This window comes from Aquarana catesbeiana, linkage group LG01 (assembly GCF_042186555.1).
Source record: "Aquarana catesbeiana isolate 2022-GZ linkage group LG01, ASM4218655v1, whole genome shotgun sequence".
Lineage (NCBI taxonomy): Eukaryota > Metazoa > Chordata > Amphibia > Anura > Ranidae > Aquarana > Aquarana catesbeiana.
Genome location: NC_133324.1, coordinates 987,145,998 through 987,166,466, shown reverse-complemented (window position 1 = coordinate 987,166,466; position 20,469 = coordinate 987,145,998). Strand labels below are relative to the sequence as shown.

At 40.5% G+C, this 20,469-nt stretch overlaps 1 long non-coding RNA gene across 1 annotated transcript in view; it reads left to right on the top strand.

Moving 5' to 3' along the window:
* The window catches only part of LOC141127221 (uncharacterized), a 37,892-nt gene extending 18,228 nt beyond the window's left edge, over positions 1 to 19,664 (top strand). The window contains exons 4-5 of the long non-coding RNA XR_012241498.1: positions 10,004 to 10,021; positions 19,609 to 19,664. This is a non-coding gene — a long non-coding RNA (uncharacterized lncRNA). The remainder of the gene's footprint in view (positions 1 to 10,003; positions 10,022 to 19,608) is intronic.
* Positions 19,665 to 20,469: the final 805 nt, after the last annotated feature.

Here is a 20,469-nt window from a genome sequence, read left to right as displayed (position 1 = left end):
TCCCTCCAAATTCCATACCAAACCTATGTCTAAGCATGCAGCCTGGCTGGCCAGAGAAGGTGGGGACAAGCGGATCCCCCTGGCAAAGCACCTTCTCCCCATGTTGATGAGGACAGGGGCCTCCTTCCCACTACCCTGGCCTAGTGTTTGTGAAGGTCTGTGAGCTGGGGGCTTTTTGGAATCTCAAAGTCCCCTTTAACAATAAGGGTCATCCAGATACTGTCCCCATATGAATAAGTCATGGGATACATAGTACCCTCATTCATTTACAAAATAAAATAAAGTGTAAACAAAAACACAGGGACAGGTTTGGACAAGGCCTTTATTAAAGAAAAAAAAGTTGCACGATGTAGATCCACGTTACCCAGCACCTGCTCAAAGAAAAATCCCTAACTCCCCGACACCACTCGCCGAATGACAGCTCCCCAAGATGTCATCAGCAATATGAAGCAAAGGACAGAGATAGTGGTGACATCATTACCCTAATATGCCCATGTGACCATATTTAGGCAATGATGTAAACCCTCTGATCATTGCCCATGTATTTATGAGGCTGGGGATACCCAGCCATGAATGAACGAGCGATGTCAGTGGTTGTACAGATGGGGTGGATACAAGTACCTGCTGCTTCCTCACAACCGTTGACAGCCAGAAGCTGTCACATTGGTCCACGCCAAACGCCCTAAGTAATTTCTTCGAATGAACGTCCCAACACTGATCCCTCGTCCCATTGTGGTAAGCAATGTAGTTAAAGGACTATGATGAGTCCACAAAGTAAACTGTCCACCCCTCAGGTATGTTCTCTATGTTTGTGTTGCCTAATCACACTTTAGAACTTCTTTTCCTGCCCTGGATTAGTATTATTCTGCTTCTGAAGGAGAATGCAGCAGTTTTCTTCACCTGATCTGCAGGGCACAGTGTAAGGACGGCACCATGGCCAGAGTATGAAGCCTTCATATTAACAATGGAGGGTGGAGAAGAATCAGACTGTCCACCAATATCTATTTACCCATCATCCCCATAGAGTTCTCTGTACGTTACACCAGGAACTTCCTTCCACAGAATCTAGATCCCTGGAGCCCAACCTGCCTATAAGGGGCCACATGCTGCCATTTATAACAAATAAACCTGCGCTAGCAATTGACTAAAAATAATTGATTAACTGTACCAAAACCAAATCATAAATAATCTATACAAATACTAGTGAATGTGAGAAATGTGTAAGAAATATTGATAATATATACCATACACAATTAGCCGCACACTGGGTGAAATCGTGCATGAAATGCACTAATAAGAAAAAAATATATACAAAGTGAGAAAGGACAAATCGCAAATATATGTGATGAACAAGCGCGACTATGAAGTGATATAGTGTCATTAAACTAATACAAAAATTATATAAAATAAAAGCACTCTCATAAATAGTGAATGACAATGAAGTGAGCCTCTAAACAATCATAGACGCCAAGTAAAAAAATGAAACAAAACAGTCAATTGCATCCAAATTTACAAATGATGGAATATCCATAGCTTTAAGAAACTCCTTCACAGAAGGGACAGATGGCAGACTTCCAGCATATTCATCCGCAGGATGATAAATGGCTACCGATATGCTGATGTTAAAGATGGTTGGGACCATAGAACTCGTGTTCCACCAAAAAAAGAAGGGAAAAATATATGGCATAAAACCTTAGGATATCATAAGGTCACCTGCGCATATATGCGCTACTCACAAGACCGGCATGCAGAGCAGGCATTCAGATAGTTGGTCGGTTCGCCGCTGATCGGCGTGCGTTCCACCAAAACAGGAAGTGATGTCACTGGTACTGGTTAGCAGGCGTAGGCAGGATGTTACGTCGACGCGTTTCGCCCCTCCCCCAGGGCGTTATCAAAGACTAAACATCCCGCTCACGTAAGGAGCTATTTGTAACAGGCTCAATGAGTGACAGCCAATTACGGCCAATGGGTGAAAAAACACCCATTCCTTCCTCTGTCATCATATCCTGTTGCAATTAAAACTTTATTCAGTGGCCAAAGGCACAAACATATCCAATATGCAAATGAATACACCTGTACCATTTAACACTAGCCATCTTAAACAAAATAAAAGATATATTACAACATAATATCTAAACAAATACAAATTCTATATGCATATGTAAAATATTCGATTCCCTAATTACAATAAATCCTTTAATATAATATAAAATAAACTAATAGGCATATGAGATAAAAATATATATGTGAAAAATTACACGTACATATAAATAAAATATGATTAATCAAAAAATATATTTTTAATAGAAACACTATACCTTACTGAATTGCTGAATCTTAACAAGAAGAGTATGATGTTCATATTAATGAACATGGTATGGAATTATCTCAACAAATAAAAATAAAAATAAAAATAAAAAAAATTGAAATAAAAATAAAAATAAAAATAAAATTGAAAATAAAAATAAAAAAATGTTGAAATAAAAATATAAATAAAAATAAATATAAAAATAAAAATAAAATAAAAATAAAATAAAGATGAAATAAATAAAAATAAAAATAAAAATAAAAATAAAAATAAACATAAAAAATAAAATAATAAAATAAAAAAAATAAAAATAAAAATAAAAATAAAAATAAAAATAAATAAATAAAAATAAAAATAAAAAATAATAAAAAATAAATAAAATATAAAATATACAAAAATAAAAATAAAAAATGAAAAATAATAAAAATAAAATAAAATAAAATAAAAATAAAAATAAAAATAAAACTACCAGTTAGATAAAAAACAATTTAGGTCCAACTCAATATTCAGGCCCAGGGGGTTCAGTGTACGTAATCTATGTATCCACTGGGTTTCATTTTGTGAGATGTTTTGTCTAAGATTGGAACCTCGCCAGTGTTCCTCGACTCTATCAATCCCACAAAAAGTAAGTAGGCTTGGGTCCTGATTATGAAATATTTTGAAATGGTTGGAAAGACCATGAAACTTGTACCCCTTTTTGATCCTATTTACATGTTCCTTGAGTCTTGTACCCAATTGCCTAGTAGTTCTTCCCACGTACTGAAGATTACAAGGACAAGACAAAAGATAAGTGACATGTGTAGTGCTACAGGTTATAAATTTTTTGATTTCATAAGATCTGCCATCCACCAGGGAACTAAAGTGGGTAGTTTTCCGTTTGCGGAATTTGGATGTCCTACACATTACACACCTGCCACAGCTGTAAAATCCAACACTGTCTAGAAAGGTCAATACCTTCCTAGGAGGGTCTATGACATTGTGTGCTAGCTGGAGCCTTAATGTAGGTGGTTTGGTGTAAATAAATCTAGGTTGTTTTGGCAACACCTTCTTAAGATCATTGTCCCGAAGAAGGAGAGGCCAATGTCTCTTCACAATTTTCTCTAAGTCACGATACTGTCTGTTGAATCCTGTAAAAAAGGACAAACTATAATCATTTTGTTCCCTTTTCTCTCTAGATCTAAACAGATCATTCCTATCCATTTCCCCAACCGTTTGTTTAATCCTCTCCAAATTTTCCAGACTATACCCTTTTTCTTGGAATCTTTTCAGAATAATATTGGCTTGCAAGTTGTAATCACTTAAATTGCTACAGTTTCTTCTAATCCTAAGTAGCTGGCTTTTTGGGATACCCCCCAGCCATCTTGGATGATGGCAGCTTGTCAGGGGGATATAGCCATTTCTATCAACATCTTTAAAGAAGGTACGAGTAAGTAGCTTATTTCCCTCTCTGAAAAGTGTCAGATCTAGAAAATTAATTTGTTGGTAACTAAAACTTTCGGAAAAAGAGATACCAAACCGATTGGTCCCTATTTTGGCCAAAAATTCCAAAAAGGAGTCGGGTGTTCCTGCCCAGATAATTAAAATATCATCTATGTACCTTCTGTACAACCTGAGCTCTGGGATATTAAATTGAAAAATGGCCTCATCCTCCCAAAAGCTCATGAACAGATTAGCCACTGAAGGTGCATACTTGGCACCCATTGCGACTCCTTTCTTTTGTCTATAGTATTCTTTTTGATGCCAAAAAAAATTGTGGCTCATTGCTAGGTCAAGAGCTTTTAGGATGAACTTCTTTTGCTTTGATTTCATATCTGTATTACCCAGGGCCCATTCAACTGCTTGTAGTGCATGTTCTTGTTGGATATTGGTATAAAGTGAATTCACATCAATACTTGCAAGTAGACAGTTTTCATCTATTATTAAGGTCTTAGTTAATTCAATTAATTCTCTGCTATCTTTAAGATATGCAGGATATTTTTTGGTGAGTGGTTGTAAGAAACAGTCCAGGTATTCACCGAGTCTGGAAAAAAGGGATCCAATCCCGCTGATTATCGGTCGGCCTGGAGGCTTAGATCTATTCTTGTGAATCTTCGGCAATTGGTATATCACAGGTACCCGTGGTGCATCAGGGGTAAGGTATCTGGCCTCTTTTTTCTTCAAAATGCCCTCTCCAGTTGCTGTTTTAATTAAATTCTTTAATTTTATCTTAAATTTCCTAGTAGGGTTACTCTTTAACTTTTCATAAGTTTCTTGGTCTCCAACTAATCTGTTTAATTCTTCTAGGTAATCGGTTTTATTAAGTATCACCACTCCCCCTCCTTTATCGGCTGACCTAATCACTATGTTTTTATTTTTTATCAATGACTCCAAACCTCTTTCTAGATCTTTTTTACGTTTTTGGGGTTTAACAACAAGTTTGTCCAGATCCTGTTCAACCAGAGATTTGAACACCCCTACGAAATGGTTGTTATTAATCTGGGGGTTGAAGATTGAATTATTCCTCAAAGTTGTATGCATATACTCCTCTTCCGGGGAATTTAATGCGAATTCTTTGTTAGAGAAATGTTTTTTTATATTGACTTTCCTAATGAATTTTTGTAAGTCAATGAACACATCAAATTTGTTGAGATTTTTTTCCATAGCGTATTTTAAACCCAAATCTAAAACCTTTAATTCCTCTTGAGAAAAAATGACATCACTTAAATTAAAAATTCCTTCCATTAAACCATTCTTTTTCGCTTTCCTTTTCCCTCCTCTACATCCTCTTGTTCTCCTCTTCTTTCTGGATTTGGTTGCGGGGTCATGGGATACCATGGTCTCCATTGTTCTGGTGGACCCTGGTCTCTCCCCCAGCCCCTGGGGGTTGTGACACCTCTCCCTCTCGTGATAGGTGGTCCCCCTGATCCTCTCCTCTGAAAATCCCCTCTTTGGTTACTAGGGTACCATCCTCTTCCTCGATGGGTTGAAGGAAAATGGTCAGACTGATTGTAGGCCCAAGATTGTCCTCCATATTCTCCTCCTCTATTATTGTATCCCCTTTGATTATGAGATCCTCTATGGTCGTAGCCCCTTTGTCCATAGGATCCCCTTTGGGATGGATAAGGATGATCATAATCAAGGGGTTCAAAACGGTTGTAAATGGGTACACTGTACCCAGATGCTGATGCACCATAATAGTCATTATTCTGACTGTTGTGAGTGGCTTTCCCGGGGTCTCTATAAGAGCCGTCATATTTCCTAACAGGAGTTTTGATGGTATCCAACACTCTAGTTGGCTCTGTCTCCATAGAATTGGATACAGTGTTTGACTCCTCTCCTAATTCTTGCCATTTGTAGACCTTATTAGATTTGTAATCATTAGTATCTCTAAAGAATTTTTTAATTTTTTTCTTTTGAGTATCTTTATCCAATTTGTCTACAAAATCCTGAAGCTGTTACAGTTTGTCCTTACACTCGCCCGAGGCGATGAGAGGACCTAATTTGGATTTGATTCCATTAATGTTAGCTTCAATTAGTTTTAATTTCTTTTCTTTTCTTGCTATCAGCATTTCTAAAAGTTTCCTTTCAACTCCGTTAAAAAAGGAGAACCATTCATCCTCCAGATCTTTGTCTGTAAGTCCATCATTTGGGGCTAAATCCCATCTAAGCCGTCTGGGGGTCATCCTATCCTTCACATATTTTTTGAGGGAAAAGATATCCCACCAGGTTCTTACTTGCTTGTCAAGGGCACCCTTAAGATGTTTAAATTCTGAATTGATATCAGATTGTTCATTATTGGATGAAAAGAAATCATCCGCATTTAGACTTCTATCATTAATAAATGAGAAAATCTCCATTGTGATCTAAATATTTTTGCAGCTGCTGTGACCAAGTGCTCTACTTGTAAAATGCAAAAATTATATATTTTTATTTATTTATTTATTTTTATTTTTATTTTTATTTTTATTTTTTTTATTTTATTATTTTATTTTTTATGTTTATTTTATTTTTATTTATTTCATCTTTATTTTATTTTAATTTTATTTTTATTTTTATTTTTATTTTTATATTTATTTTTATTTATATTTTTATTTCAAAATTTTTTTATTTTTATTTTCAATTTTATTTTTATTTTTATTTTTATTTCAATTTTTTTTATTTTTATTTTTATTTTTATTTGTTGAGATAATTCCATACCATGTTCATTAATATGAACATCATACTCTTCTTGTTAAGATTCAGCAATTCAGTAAGGTATAGTGTTTCTATTAAAAATATATTTTTTGATTAATCATATTTTATTTATATGTACGTGTAATTTTTCACATATATATTTTTATCTCATATGCCTATTAGTTTATTTTATATTATATTAAAGGATTTATTGTAATTAGGGAATCGAATATTTTACATATGCATATAGAATTTGTATTTGTTTAGATATTATGTTGTAATATATCTTTTATTTTGTTTAAGATGGCTAGTGTTAAATGGTACAGGTGTATTCATTTGCATATTGGATATGTTTGTGCCTTTGGCCACTGAATAAAGTTTTAATTGCAACAGGATATGATGACAGAGGAAGGAATGGGTGTTTTTTCACCCATTGGCCGTAATTGGCTGTCACTCATTGAGCCTGTTACAAATAGCTCCTTACGTGAGCGGGATGTTTAGTCTTTGATAACGCCCTGGGGGAGGGGCGAAACGCGTCGACGTAACATCCTGCCTACGCCTGCTAACCAGTACCAGTGACATCACTTCCTGTTTTGGTGGAACGCACGCCGATCAGCGGCGAACCGACCAACTATCTGAATGCCTGCTCTGCATGCCGGTCTTGTGAGTAGCGCATATATGCGCAGGTGACCTTATGATATCCTAAGGTTTTATGCCATATATTTTTCCCTTCTTTTTTTGGTGGAACACGAGTTCTATGGTCCCAACCATCTTTAACATCAGCATATCGGTAGCCATTTATCATCCTGCGGATGAATATGCTGGAAGTCTGCCATCTGTCCCTTCTGTGAAGGAGTTTCTTAAAGCTATGGATATTCCATCATTTGTAAATTTGGATGCAATTGACTGTTTTGTTTCATTTTTTTACTTGGCGTCTATGATTGTTTAGAGGCTCACTTCATTGTCATTCACTATTTATGAGAGTGCTTTTATTTTATATAATTTTTGTATTAGTTTAATGACACTATATCACTTCATAGTCGCGCTTGTTCATCACATATATTTGCGATTTGTCCTTTCTCACTTTGTATATATTTTTTTCTTATTAGTGCATTTCATGCACGATTTCACCCAGTGTGCGGCTAATTGTGTATGGTATATATTATCAATATTTCTTACACATTTCTCACATTCACTAGTATTTGTATAGATTATTTATGATTTGGTTTTGGTACAGTCAATCAATTATTTTTAGTCAATTGCTAGCGCAGGTTTATTTGTTATATATCATCAAAGTGTAAGCACTTTTATCCTGCAGCTGCAAGAGGATTTTTAAAGATCACTACTTTACATGAATTCATTTGCGAGCGCTGTTTTATATATAATTTTTACATGCTGCCATTTGACACTTACTGAGTGGCCCTCAGGGCTCCGGAATACAGAAGTCTGTGTATTTCTTATCCAAGAGTTTCTAAAGGCCAGTGAATGACGGGATTCTGGTAGTTCAATGATTTGGTTTGTTTCTTTTACTCCATATTACTTTTTCTTTGTCGTCCATTCATATTTCTTTTTCCTTCTGATCCTTTACTATGGATCTCGCTGAGGGCTGTTCATAGCAAATATGTGGGGGCATTGATGTGTAAAGGGGTGTAATAGCGAGATCTTAGCAGTCTCATATAATGTGTCTCCAGTCTAGGATTGGCTCCTGAATACAGTCAAGTCCATAAATATTGGGACATCGACACAATTCTAATCTTTTTGGCTCTATTCACCACCACAATGGATTTGAAATGAAACAAACAAGATTTGTTTTAACTGCAGACTTTCAGCTTTAATTTGAGGGTTTTTACATCCAAATCAGGTGAACAGTGTAGGAATTATAACAGTTTGTATATGTGCCTACCACTTTTTAAGGGACCAAATGTAATGGGACAGTTGGCTGCCCAGCTGTTCCATGGCCAGGTGTGTGTTATTCTCTCATTATCCCATTTACAAGGAGCAGATAGAAGGTCCAGAGTTAATTTCAAGTGTGCTACTTGCATTTGGAATCTGTTGCTGTCAACTCTCAATATGAGATCCAAAGTGATGTCACTATCAGTGAAGCAAGCCATCATTAGGCTGAAAGAACAAAACAAACCCATCAGAGAGATAGCAAAAACATTAGGTGTGGCCAAATCAACTGTTTGGAACATCCTTAAAAAGAAAGAAAGCACCTTTTATTATTTCCTTGGTGAAGAAAATACCTTTCACAACAGTTGGCCAGATCAAGAACACTCTCCAGGAGGTAGGTGTATGTGTGTCAAAGTCAACAATCAAGAGAAGACTTCACCAGAGTGAATACAGAGGGTTCACCACAAGATGTAAACCATTGGTGAGCCTCAAAAACAGGAAGGCCAGATTAGAGTTTGCCAAACAACATCTAAAAAAGCCTTCACAGTTCTGGAACAACATCCTATGGACAGATGAGACCAAGATCAACTTGTACCAGAGCGATGGGAAGAGAAGAGTATGCAGAAGGAAAGGAACAGCTCATGATCCAAAGCATACCACCTCATCAGTGAAGCATGGTGGTGGTAGTGTCATGGCGTGGGCATGTATGGCTGCCAATGGAACTGGTTCTCTTGTATTTATTGATGATGTGACTGCTGACAAAAGCAGCAGAATGAATTCTGAAGTGTTTCGGGCAATATTATCTGCTCATATTCAGCAAAATGCTTCAGAACTCATTGGACGGCCCTTCACAGTGCAGATGGACAATGACCTGAAGCATACTGCGAAAGCAACCAAAGAGTTTTTTAAGGGAACGAAGTGGAATGTTATGCAATGGCCAAGTCAATCACCTGACCTGAATCCGATTGAGCATGCATTTCACTTGCTGAAGACAAAACTGAAGGGAAAATGCCCCAAGAACAAGCAGGAACTGAAGACAGTTGCAGTAGAGGCCTGGCAGAGCATCACCAGGGATGAAACCCAGCGTCTGGTGATGTCTATGTGTTCCAGACTTCAGGCTGTAATTGACTGCAAAGGATTTACAACCAAGTATTAAAAAGTGAAAGTTTGATGGATGATTGTTAATCTGTCCCATTACTTTTGGTCCCTTAAAAAGTGGGAGGCACATATACAAACTGTTGTAATTCCTACACCGTTCACCTGATATGGATGTAAATACCCTCAAACTAAAGCTGAAAGTCTGCAGTTAAAGCACATCTTGTTCATTTCATTTCAAAGCCATTGTGGTGGTGTATAGAGCCAAAAAGATTAGAATTGTGTCAATGTCCCAACATTTATGGACCTGACTGTATTATGTGTGGCCCTTTGGTGATGTCAGGGCTCCCCTAGTTCAAGAACTTTGACCACCACTGATATAGATGTCCTCAGATTATACAACAAAAATCATGTCTTCTATCATGTGACCACAGTGAGTTGAGATCTGGTTGCTGGGGCTCAGATCACATGGTACATCCTCATTACTCTGTATAAAGTAACTTTTATATCAATGGAAGATCAAACCTAACCCTGTGTCTTCTCTTCTCTTATTTTCAGTGCCCAGGGTCCCCCTAGGTAAGGAGCTTCATTATTAAATGTCTTTTTATGTTTCCATCATTCTGTAACAAAAATGTCACTTAAAGTGGAACTCCAGCCAAACATTTTCTTGTTTCTTGGGTGGAGTGTGGAAAGGTATCTGTGTAGAGAAGATCCCCGGTCTGCTGTCACAGCGAGGATCCGGGGGGGAGGGGAGGGGAGGGCAGCACTAACATGTAACATGGTAGGAAAGATGAACTTATCCTGTAACTGGCAATTGCGCGGTCATGCAGCGCTGCTCCCAAACTAAATTTATATCATTTATTCATTTATTTCACACAAATAGAGTTTTCTTTTGGTGGTATTTGATCACCACTGGGGGGTTTTATTTTTTATTATCTAAACGTAAAAAAAACAATATTTTCCACTTTCTGTTATAAAACTTATCCTATAAAATCAAATTTCTTTATGAATTCAGTCTAAAATGCATTCTACTCCATGTCTTTGGTAAAAAAAAAAATTCCCTTAAGTGTATAAAAATTGGTTTGTGTGAAAGTTATAATGTGTACAAACTATGGGATATACACTGGGATTTATATGAGATATATACTGGGATTTATATGGGATATATACTGGGATTTATATGAGATATATACTGGGATTTATATGGGATATATACTAGGATTTATATAAGCTATATACTAGGATTTATATGAGATATATACTGGGAATTATATTGGATATATACTGGGAATTATATGGGATATATACTGGGATTTATATGAGATATATACTGGGATTTATATGGGATATATACTGGGCTTTATATCTGATATATACTGGGAATTATAGGGGATATATACTGGGATTTATATGAGATATATACTGGGATTTATATGGGATATATACTGGGATTTATATGAGATATATACTGGGATTTATATGGGATATATACTGGGCTTTATATCTGATATATACTGGGAATTATAGGGGATATATACTGGGATTTATATGAGATATATACTGGGATTTTTATGGGATATATACTGGGATTTATATGAGATATATATTCTGGAAATTATAATTAGGATGTATACTGGGATTTTTAAGGGATATACACTGGGATTTATATGTGATATATACTGTGATTTATATGGGATATATACTGAGAATTATATGGGATATATACTGGGATTTATATGGGATATATACTGGGATTTATATGGGATATATACTGGGATTTATATGGGATATATCCCTGGATATATATGGGATATATACTGGGAATCCTATGGGATATATACTGGGATTTATACGGGATATACAGTATACTTGGATTTATATGGGATATATCCCGGGATATATATGAGATATACCCTGGGAATTATATGGGATATACTGGGATTTATATGAAATACATATTAGGATTTATATGAGATATATACCTGAATATATATGGATATATACTGGGAATTATATGGGATATATACTGGTATTTATACAGGATTAGGGATGAGCCGAACACCCCCCGGTTCGGTTCGCACCAGAACCCGCGAACGGACCGAAAGTTCGCACGAACGTTAGAACCCCATTGACGTCTATGGGACTCGAACGTTCGAAATCAAAAGTGCTCATTTTAAAGGCTAATTTGCATGGTATTGTCCTAAAAAGGGTTTGGGGACCCGGGTCCTACCCCAGGGGACATGTATCAATGCAAAAAAAACTTTTAAAAACGGCCGTTTTTTCGGGAGCAGTGATTTTAATGATGCTTAAAGTAAAAAAAAAAAAGTGAAATATTCCTTTAAATATCGTACCTGGGGGGTGTCTATTGTATGCCTGTAAAGTGACGCGTGTTTCCCATGTTTAGAACAGTCCCTGCACCAAATGTCATTTTTAAAGGAAAAAATCTCATTTAAAACTGCTTGCGGGTTTAATGTCATGTCGGGTCATGGCAATATGGATGAAAATCAGTGAGACAAACGGCATGGGTACCCCCCAGTCCATTACCAGTCCCTTTGGGTCTTGTATGGATATTAAGGGGAACCCCGCACCCAAATTAAAATAAGGAAAGGTGTGGGGCCACCAGGCCCTATATACTCTGAACAGCAGTATACAGGCGGTGCAAACAAGACAGGGACTGTAGGTTTGTTGTTAAGTAGAATCTGTTTGTAATTTTGAACATTTTTAACGTGTTTAGCTCCAGCCAAAAAATCTTTTCTAAGCTTTTTGGAAAACATAGGGAAGGGTTATCACCCCTGTGACATTTGTTTTGCTGTCTTTCCTCCTCTTCAGAAGATTTCACCTCACTTTTTTGTCCCAATGAAAAATGTTTTTTGAAAATTTGGGTTTTTTTGTGGAACAAGGATTGGAAAGCATCAGTGGAAAGGAGAACTTGTTTTCCCATATTAACTCTTACAGGAGAGAATTTCCCTTCCTAGGGGTAGATTTCATCTCACTTCCTGTTGTCTCCTTCCGTTTGCAAGTAGGAGTCGTTTGTAAGTTAGATGTTTGAAAGTAGGGTCCTGCCCTATATACTCAGCAGAAATTTGGGCCTTAGGTGTTGCTGTGGCCACAACACTGTAAGCCCTCACAGGGCCCTGCTGTGAAATATTAGATCAAGAATTGTAATTACATGCCCCTGTTGAACAGCAGCTGAAAAATTAGGCCTTAGGCACTGGTGCTGGTGCCACAACACTGCAACCCCTCACAGACACTCTAGTTGGAACGCAGGAACGAGCCCTGCTGCAAATTATTGCTTCAAAAATTGTAATTACACGCCCCTGTTAGACAGGGGCAGAAAAATTGGGCCTTAGGCACTGGTGCTGGTGCCACAACACTGCAACCCCTCACAGACACTCTAGTTGGAACGCAGGAACGAGCCCTGCTGCAAAGTATTGCATCAAAAATTGTAATTACACGCCCCTGTTAGACAGGGGCTGAAAAATTGGGCCTTAGGCACTGGTGGTGGCGCCCAGAACCAAAAATGTTCTTACAAGCTATCAGCGTGATGATTGAGGAGGAAGAGGATAATTACTCAGGGATAGTCACTCAGCATCAGCATAGGCAGTCTTTGAAGGGATCTGAGATTTCAAAAAAAATTATTCGGTTACATCAGCATCAGGTGCTTGGTAGCTGGTGGTGATCCAAGACTCATTCATTTTTATGAAGGTCAGCCGATCGACCGAGTCGGTGGACAGACGCACCCTGTGATCGGTTACCACGCCTCCAGCAGCACTGAATGTGCGTTCCGAAAGAACGCTGGATGCAGGACAGGCCAGTAGCTCAATTGCATACTGTGCAAGCTCTGGCCAGTGATCCATCCTCAAGACCCAGTAACCCAGAGGATTTTCGGTGGGAAAGGTGTCCAAGTCTGATCTTGCCCCTAGGTATTCCTGCACCATGTAAAACAGACGCTGGCGATGGTTGCTGGAACCGATCATACCTTGGGGCTGCGGACCAAAAAATTGTCTGAACGCATCGGTCAGACGGCCACCTTCTCCACCGCTCCTTCTTTGACTGACCGAAGCCTCAGCAACACGTTGTCCAGAAACAGGAGTTTGTAACCTCCCAGTCTCTGGGAACGCGTTGCACAGACCTTTCTGCAAGGCCTCCCGAAGATGTTTCATCCTCTGCTCCCTCTGCGATGGCAAGATAAGGTCCGCAACCTTACCCTTGTAACGTGGATCAAGGAGGGTTGCCAGCCAGTATTGGTCCTTCTCCTTGATACCACGAATACGAGGATCCTTACGCAGGCTTTGCAGGATCAGGGAGGCCATGCAGCGTAGGTTTGCTGAGGCATTCGGTCCGGAGTCCTCTGGGTCACTAAGAACGACATGGTCCGCAGCCACCTCCTCCCAGCCACGTACAAGTCCATGTGTTTCTTGGGACTGATCCCTTAAAGACTGCTGCTGATGCTGAGTGCCAGGCTCCACCTCCATACTGACACAATCTTCCTCCTCCTCCTCTTCCTCCTCGTCCTCTTCCTGTGTGATCGGCGGGCACGCAGGAACACTGTCTGGATAAAGGGGGCCTTGAGAGCTAAGGAAGTCCTCCTCTTCCTGCCTCTGTTCTGCCTCAAGTGCCCTGTCCATTATTCCACGCAGCGTGTGCTCCAACAGGTGGACAAGGGGGACAGTGTCACTGATGCATGCACTGTCACTGCTCACCATCCTCGTGGCCTCCTCGAATGGTGACAGGACAGTGCATGCATCCCTGATCATGGCCCACTGGCGTGGGGAAAAAAAACCAAGCTCCCCTGACCCTGTCCTGGTGCCATAGTCGCACAGGTACTCATTGATGGCCCTCTGCTGCGTGTGCAGCCGCTGCAGCATGGCCAACGTTGAGTTCCACCTGGTGGGCATGTCACAGATTAGGCGGTTCTTGGGCAGGTTAAACTCCTTTTGGAGGTCCGTCAGCCGAGCACTGGCATTATATGACCGGCGGAAATGCACACAGACTTTCCTGGCCTGCCTCAGGACATCCTGTAAGCCCGGGTACCTGCCCAAGAACCGCTGCACCACCAAGTTAAGGACGTGAGCCAAACAGGGCACATGGGTCATTTGTCCCTGTCGGAGGGCAGAGAGGAGGTTGGTGCCATTGTCGCAAACCACCATTCCTGCCTTAAGTTGGCGTGGCGTCAACCACCTCTGAACCTGCCCCTGCAGAGCTGACAGAACCTCTGCCCCAGTGTGGCTCCTGTCCCCCAAGCACACCAGCTCAAGCACCGCATGGCATCTTTTGGCCTGCGTACTTGCGTAGCCCCTTGAACGCCTACGGAGCACCGCTGGTTCCGAGGAAGAGGCCATGGAGGAAGAAGAAGAGGAGGGGGTGGAGGAGAGAGGTGTGTCACAATCAGCATTTTGGAGGCGTGGTGGCGGAACAACCTCCAACACTACTGCACCTTGTCCTGCATCCTTCCCAGCTGCCAGCAGAGTCACCCAATGCGCCGTGAAACTTAGGTAACGTCCCTGTCCATGCCTGCTGGACCATGAGTCAGCGGTAATATGCACCTTACCGCTGACCGCCCTGTCCAGCGAGGCATGGACATTGCCTTCCACATGCCGGTAGAGAGCCGGAATCGCCTTCCGTGAGAAAAAGTGGCGTTTGGGTACCTGCCACTGAGGAACCGCACATTCCACAAACTCACGGAAGGGGGCAGAGTCTACCAACTGAAAAGGCAGCAGTTGAAGTGCTAGCAATTTTGCCAAGCTAGCATTCAACCGCTGGGCATGTGGATGGCTGGGAGCAAACTTCTTTCGGCGGTGCAGCAGCTGGGGCAGGGAAATTTGCCTGGTACAATCTGACGTCGGTGTACCAAAAGCAGATTGCCCACAAGTACTTGGCTGTGACACACCTAATTCTACACCTTCATTCCTCTCACTGCAGGTCTCAGAGAGGACTGAAGGTCTAGTGGGGTTGGAAATCTCAGCTGATGAGGAGCAAGGAGAGATCCTCTTTGTTCTTTGGTGTGGGTCTTTTAGATACGCTTGCCAACGAACTGCATGGCAGGTCAACATATGTCTGGTCAAGCATGTGGTACCCAAGCGGGAGATATTTTGGCCACGCGAGATACGCTTGAGACATATGTTGCAAATAGCAGCGGTGCGATCTGATGCACTCGTCTCAAAAAAGGCCCACACCAAAGAACTTTTTGAATAACGCGCAGAGACTGCAGCGCCCTGCACATGTGGAGCTTTGGGGTGTGATGCAGTCAATGTGCTGCCCTTAGGCTGGCCCCTGGAGGGCATCCTGCCTCGTTGGTGATGTGCTGCCGCCTCCTCCTCCTCCTCCTCCTCCTCCTCCTCCTCCTCCTCTCTCCTATCAGGCACCCACGTTGAGTCAGTGACCTCATCATCCCCTCCCTCCTCATCACTGGAGCAAACCTGGCAGTATGCTGCAGCAGGGGGAGCATGACTGCCAGATTGCTGTCCTTCTTGGGCACCCCCTCTGTCCGCGCTCATGTTACTGCCTTCATCGAGCTCAGTATCGTCATCAGAGCCTTCCAAACGCTGGGCATCCTCCTGGAGCATGTACCCAACACTGTGGTCAAACAGTTCGAGGGAATCCTCATGAGGACATGGTGGAGCTAGGGAAGGAGTCACTGATGACATTGAGCTGAGGGAAGAGGCCGCTGCTTTGCCAGACAAAGCACCCTGGGCATGGGTGAGAGAGGATGAGGAGGATGAGGACGGCTTGGTCATCCACTCGACCAAGTCTTCCGCATGTTGCGGCTCAACATGGCCAGCTGCCGAAAAAAAGGCCAAGCGTGTCCCATGGCCACGTGCTGATGAGGATGCACCGTCTCCACGACCAGCACTAGACACAGAGCCTGCTTGCCCTCTCTTATTGGCTTGTGACTGTCTGCCTCTCCTTCTTGGCCTTCCAGACATACTAATGGCCTGTAGCTGCACTAAGCTGGGATAGAACACCTGTAATTTTCTTCAAGTAGCTTTATATACTGTAACCAGACAAGCCTGCCTGTCAGTAGGAAGATAACAGGAACGGATCTAGCTGAACACTGTGAGCAGGACGCACTGTACTAAATGTAAATAGTCTAGCTGCCTGACCGTGGTACTAATAGGATCAAATAGAACACCTGTAATTTTCTTCAGGTAGCTTTATATACTGTAACCAGACAAGCCTGCCTGTCAGTAGGAAGATAACAGGAACGGATCTAGCTGTACACTGTGAGCAGGACGCACTGTACTAAATGTAAATAGTCTAGCTGCCTGACCGTGGTACTAATAGGATCAAATAGAACACCTGTAATTTTCTTCAGGTAGCTTTATATACTGTAACCAGACAAGCCTGCCTGTCAGTAGGAAGATAACAGGAACGGATCTAGCTGAACACTGTGAGCAGGACACACTGTACTAAATGTAAATAGTCTAGCTGCCTGACCGTGGTACTAATAGGATCAAATAGAACACCTGTAATTTTCTTCAGGTAGCTTTATATACTGTAACCAGACAAGCCTGCCGGTCAGTAGGAATTTAACAGGAACGGATCTAGCTGAACACTGTGAGCAGGACGCACTGCACTAAATGTAAATAGCAGGAACGGATCTAGCTGAACACTGTGAGCAGGACGCACTGCACTAAATGTAAATAGTCTAGAAGATAACAGGAACGGATCTAGCTGAACACTGTGAGCAGGACGCACTGCATTAAATGTAAATAGTCTAGATAGAAGATAACAGGAACGGATCTAGCTAAACTGAATACAGTGTATATATATATATGCAACACCTGGGATGCATATATATACACAATACACTGTAAGTGCAGCTAACTGACTGACTGTTCTGCCTAATCTATCTAACTCAAATCAAATGACACTGTCTCTCTCTCTCTCTATCTCTCAGCACACCGGAACACACACTACACAGGGCCGCCGTGCAGGCGGCCTTATATAGTGTGGGGTGTGTACTAAATGCCCTGAGCCGTAATTGGCCAAAGCCACCCTGGCTTTGGCCAATTACAGCTCTCTCTACTGACAGCGCTGTGATTGGCCAAGCATGCGGGTCATAGTGCATGCTTGGCCAATCATCAGCCAGCAATGCACTGCGATGCCGCAGTGAATTATGGGCCGTGACGCGCCACACGAATTTAGCGCGAACGGCCCATAACGTTCGCAATTCGGCGAACGATCGAACAGCCGATGTTCGAGTCGAACATGGGTTCGACTCGAACACGAAGCTCATCCCTATACAGGATATATCCTGGGATATATATGGGATATATACTGTGAATTATATGGGATTTATATGGGATATATACTGGAATTTATATGGGCTATATCCCGGGATATATATGGGATATATACTGGGATTTATATGGGATATATACTAGGATTTATATGGGATATATCCCAGGATATATATAGGATATATACTGGGATTTATACAAGATATGTACTGAAATTTATATGAGATATATCCCGGGATATATATAGGATATATACTGGGAATTATATGAGATATATACTGGGATTTATATGGGATATATCCCGGGATATATATGGGATATATACTGGGATTTATACTGGGATTTATATGAGATATATACTAGGATTTATATGGCATATATACCGGGATTTATATGGGATATAAACTGTGATTTATATGGGATATATATTGGGATTTATATAGGATATATATTGGGATTGATATGGGATATATACTGGGATTTATATGGGATATATACTGGGATTTATATGGGATATATACTGGGATTTATATGGGATATATACTGGGGTTTATATGGGATATATCCCGGGATATATATGGGATATATACTGGGAATTATATGGGATATATATTGGGATTCATATAAATTATTTACTAGACTTCATCTGGGATATATACTGGAATTTATACGGGATATACAGTATACTAGGCTTTATATGGGATATATCCTGGGATGTATATGAGGTATACACTGTGAATTATATGGGATATACTGGGATTTATATGAGATATATATTAGGATTTGTATGAGTTATATATCGGGATATATATGGGATATATACTGGGATTTATATGAGATATATACTGGGAATTATATGGGATATATTCTGGGATTTGTATGAGATATATCCTTTAATATATATGGGATATATACTGTGAATTATATGGGATTTATATGGGATATATACTGGGATTTATATGGGATATATCCCGGGATATATATGGGATATATACTGGGATTTATATGGGATATTTACTAGGATTTATATGGGATATATACTAGGATTTGTATGGGATATATCCCGAGATATATATTTGATATATACTGGGATTTATACGAGATATGTACTGAAATTTATATGAGATATATCCTTTAATATATATGGGATATATACTGGGAATTATATGAGATATATACTGGGATTTATATGGGATATATCCCGGGATATATATGGGATATATACTGGGCTTTATATGGGATATATACTGGGACTTATGTGGGATATATTCTGGGATTTATATGGGATATATACTGGGAATTATATGTAATATATACTGGGATTTATGCAGCTATAGACGCTATACTAGTAATGGTGGGGATCTTATAGTGTTACTGTGATAGTGTGGCGGACAATCAGGCACTAACAGACACTGACTGGGAGGGAAACAAATATTGTGATCAGTGATAATACTGTACATTGTACTAATGACACTGGCTTGGAAGGGGTTAACATCAAGGGGATTACTGTGTGCCATACACATGTATTGTGGGTAATATGTGCTGCTCAGATCTGGCTGTTCTTTTTCCCTGGACTCAGAGTGGATTTCAGGGAGAAGAAGCAGTCAGATTTCTGTCTGTGTACAGAGGTCTGTGTGTTTGTAAACACAGAACTCTGCGCTGTGATTGGACACAGTCGATCAGCAGGTATACAGACAAATTCATTCGCTGAAACTTGCTGACAAACTTGTGCCAGACCCAGGAACAGGCGGCGATGTACGGGTATGTCACCTCGCCTGTAGCTGCCACCCACCCGCAGTAAATGTACCGTGAGTGAGGGGCAAGTGGTTTAAGATAAATTATATCCAACAAAAGCAAAGGAGAAATGTTGTGTTTGAATCCTGAGAATGAACTAAATTCCAAATGATTTTCTCTTTGCAGGTCATTCCGTATACAACACATCTGTAGATGAAGGATCATTAGGAAGTGGTGATGGTGAGTATCATATTGTAGATTCTCTGTTCTATTTCTACACATTCCAGGTTTAGGTGGAAATATCTCAATGTAAATTAGGTGGGACTCCCTCTGTAAGTGACATGGCCTCTGTAATTCTATTGGTGTTCCTCATCATACCGTCCAATAGGATTCTCAGATCCCCAATACCTTCTCATTGTGTCCATGCCGTGTCTCTGGAGAGGAGATCATTGCCAAGGGAGTAATGTGGGGGGATGGTAGCCTCCACCGCTCCACCTTCCATCCAGGTCTGAGCTGGGATTTATCCCAGAGTTATCTATAGAAAGGAGATCAGGAGGTCCCATATACATCTCCACTAAACCCGCCCCCAGAGCGTACTGATCACATGACCCAACACCTCCAGTGAGTGAGCGCTCTGCTTCCAGTTCCTGCTCTTCTCTGAATAGGATTGGTTGCTGCAAATGGCTGTAGACTTCTATTGTCCTGACTGGTAGAGGTGGACAGGGGCCAAGAGCTGCCCCTGCCAGATGGTATACACTTTGTACATTTATTAGGCTAAAAAAAGAAGAAATCTATATTTTTAAATCATATTTTTTAGTTCTGAACATCAGGAAAGAAAATATTTAAATAAAAATCTTTAAAGAAAGTGTAGCACCCTCTAGTGTGCTAGAAGTGGAATAGTTTTTGTTATTGTAGGTAAACTGGCAGCCAAGCCTGTGTGTTTTCTGGGTCAGGGTTGAGTGAGTCAGGGAGTCTGGTATGACTCATGGGCAGCATCTCAGAGACCTTCCCCTACTTCTAGAAACTGGTAGAAGGTTGTAGAAGAAA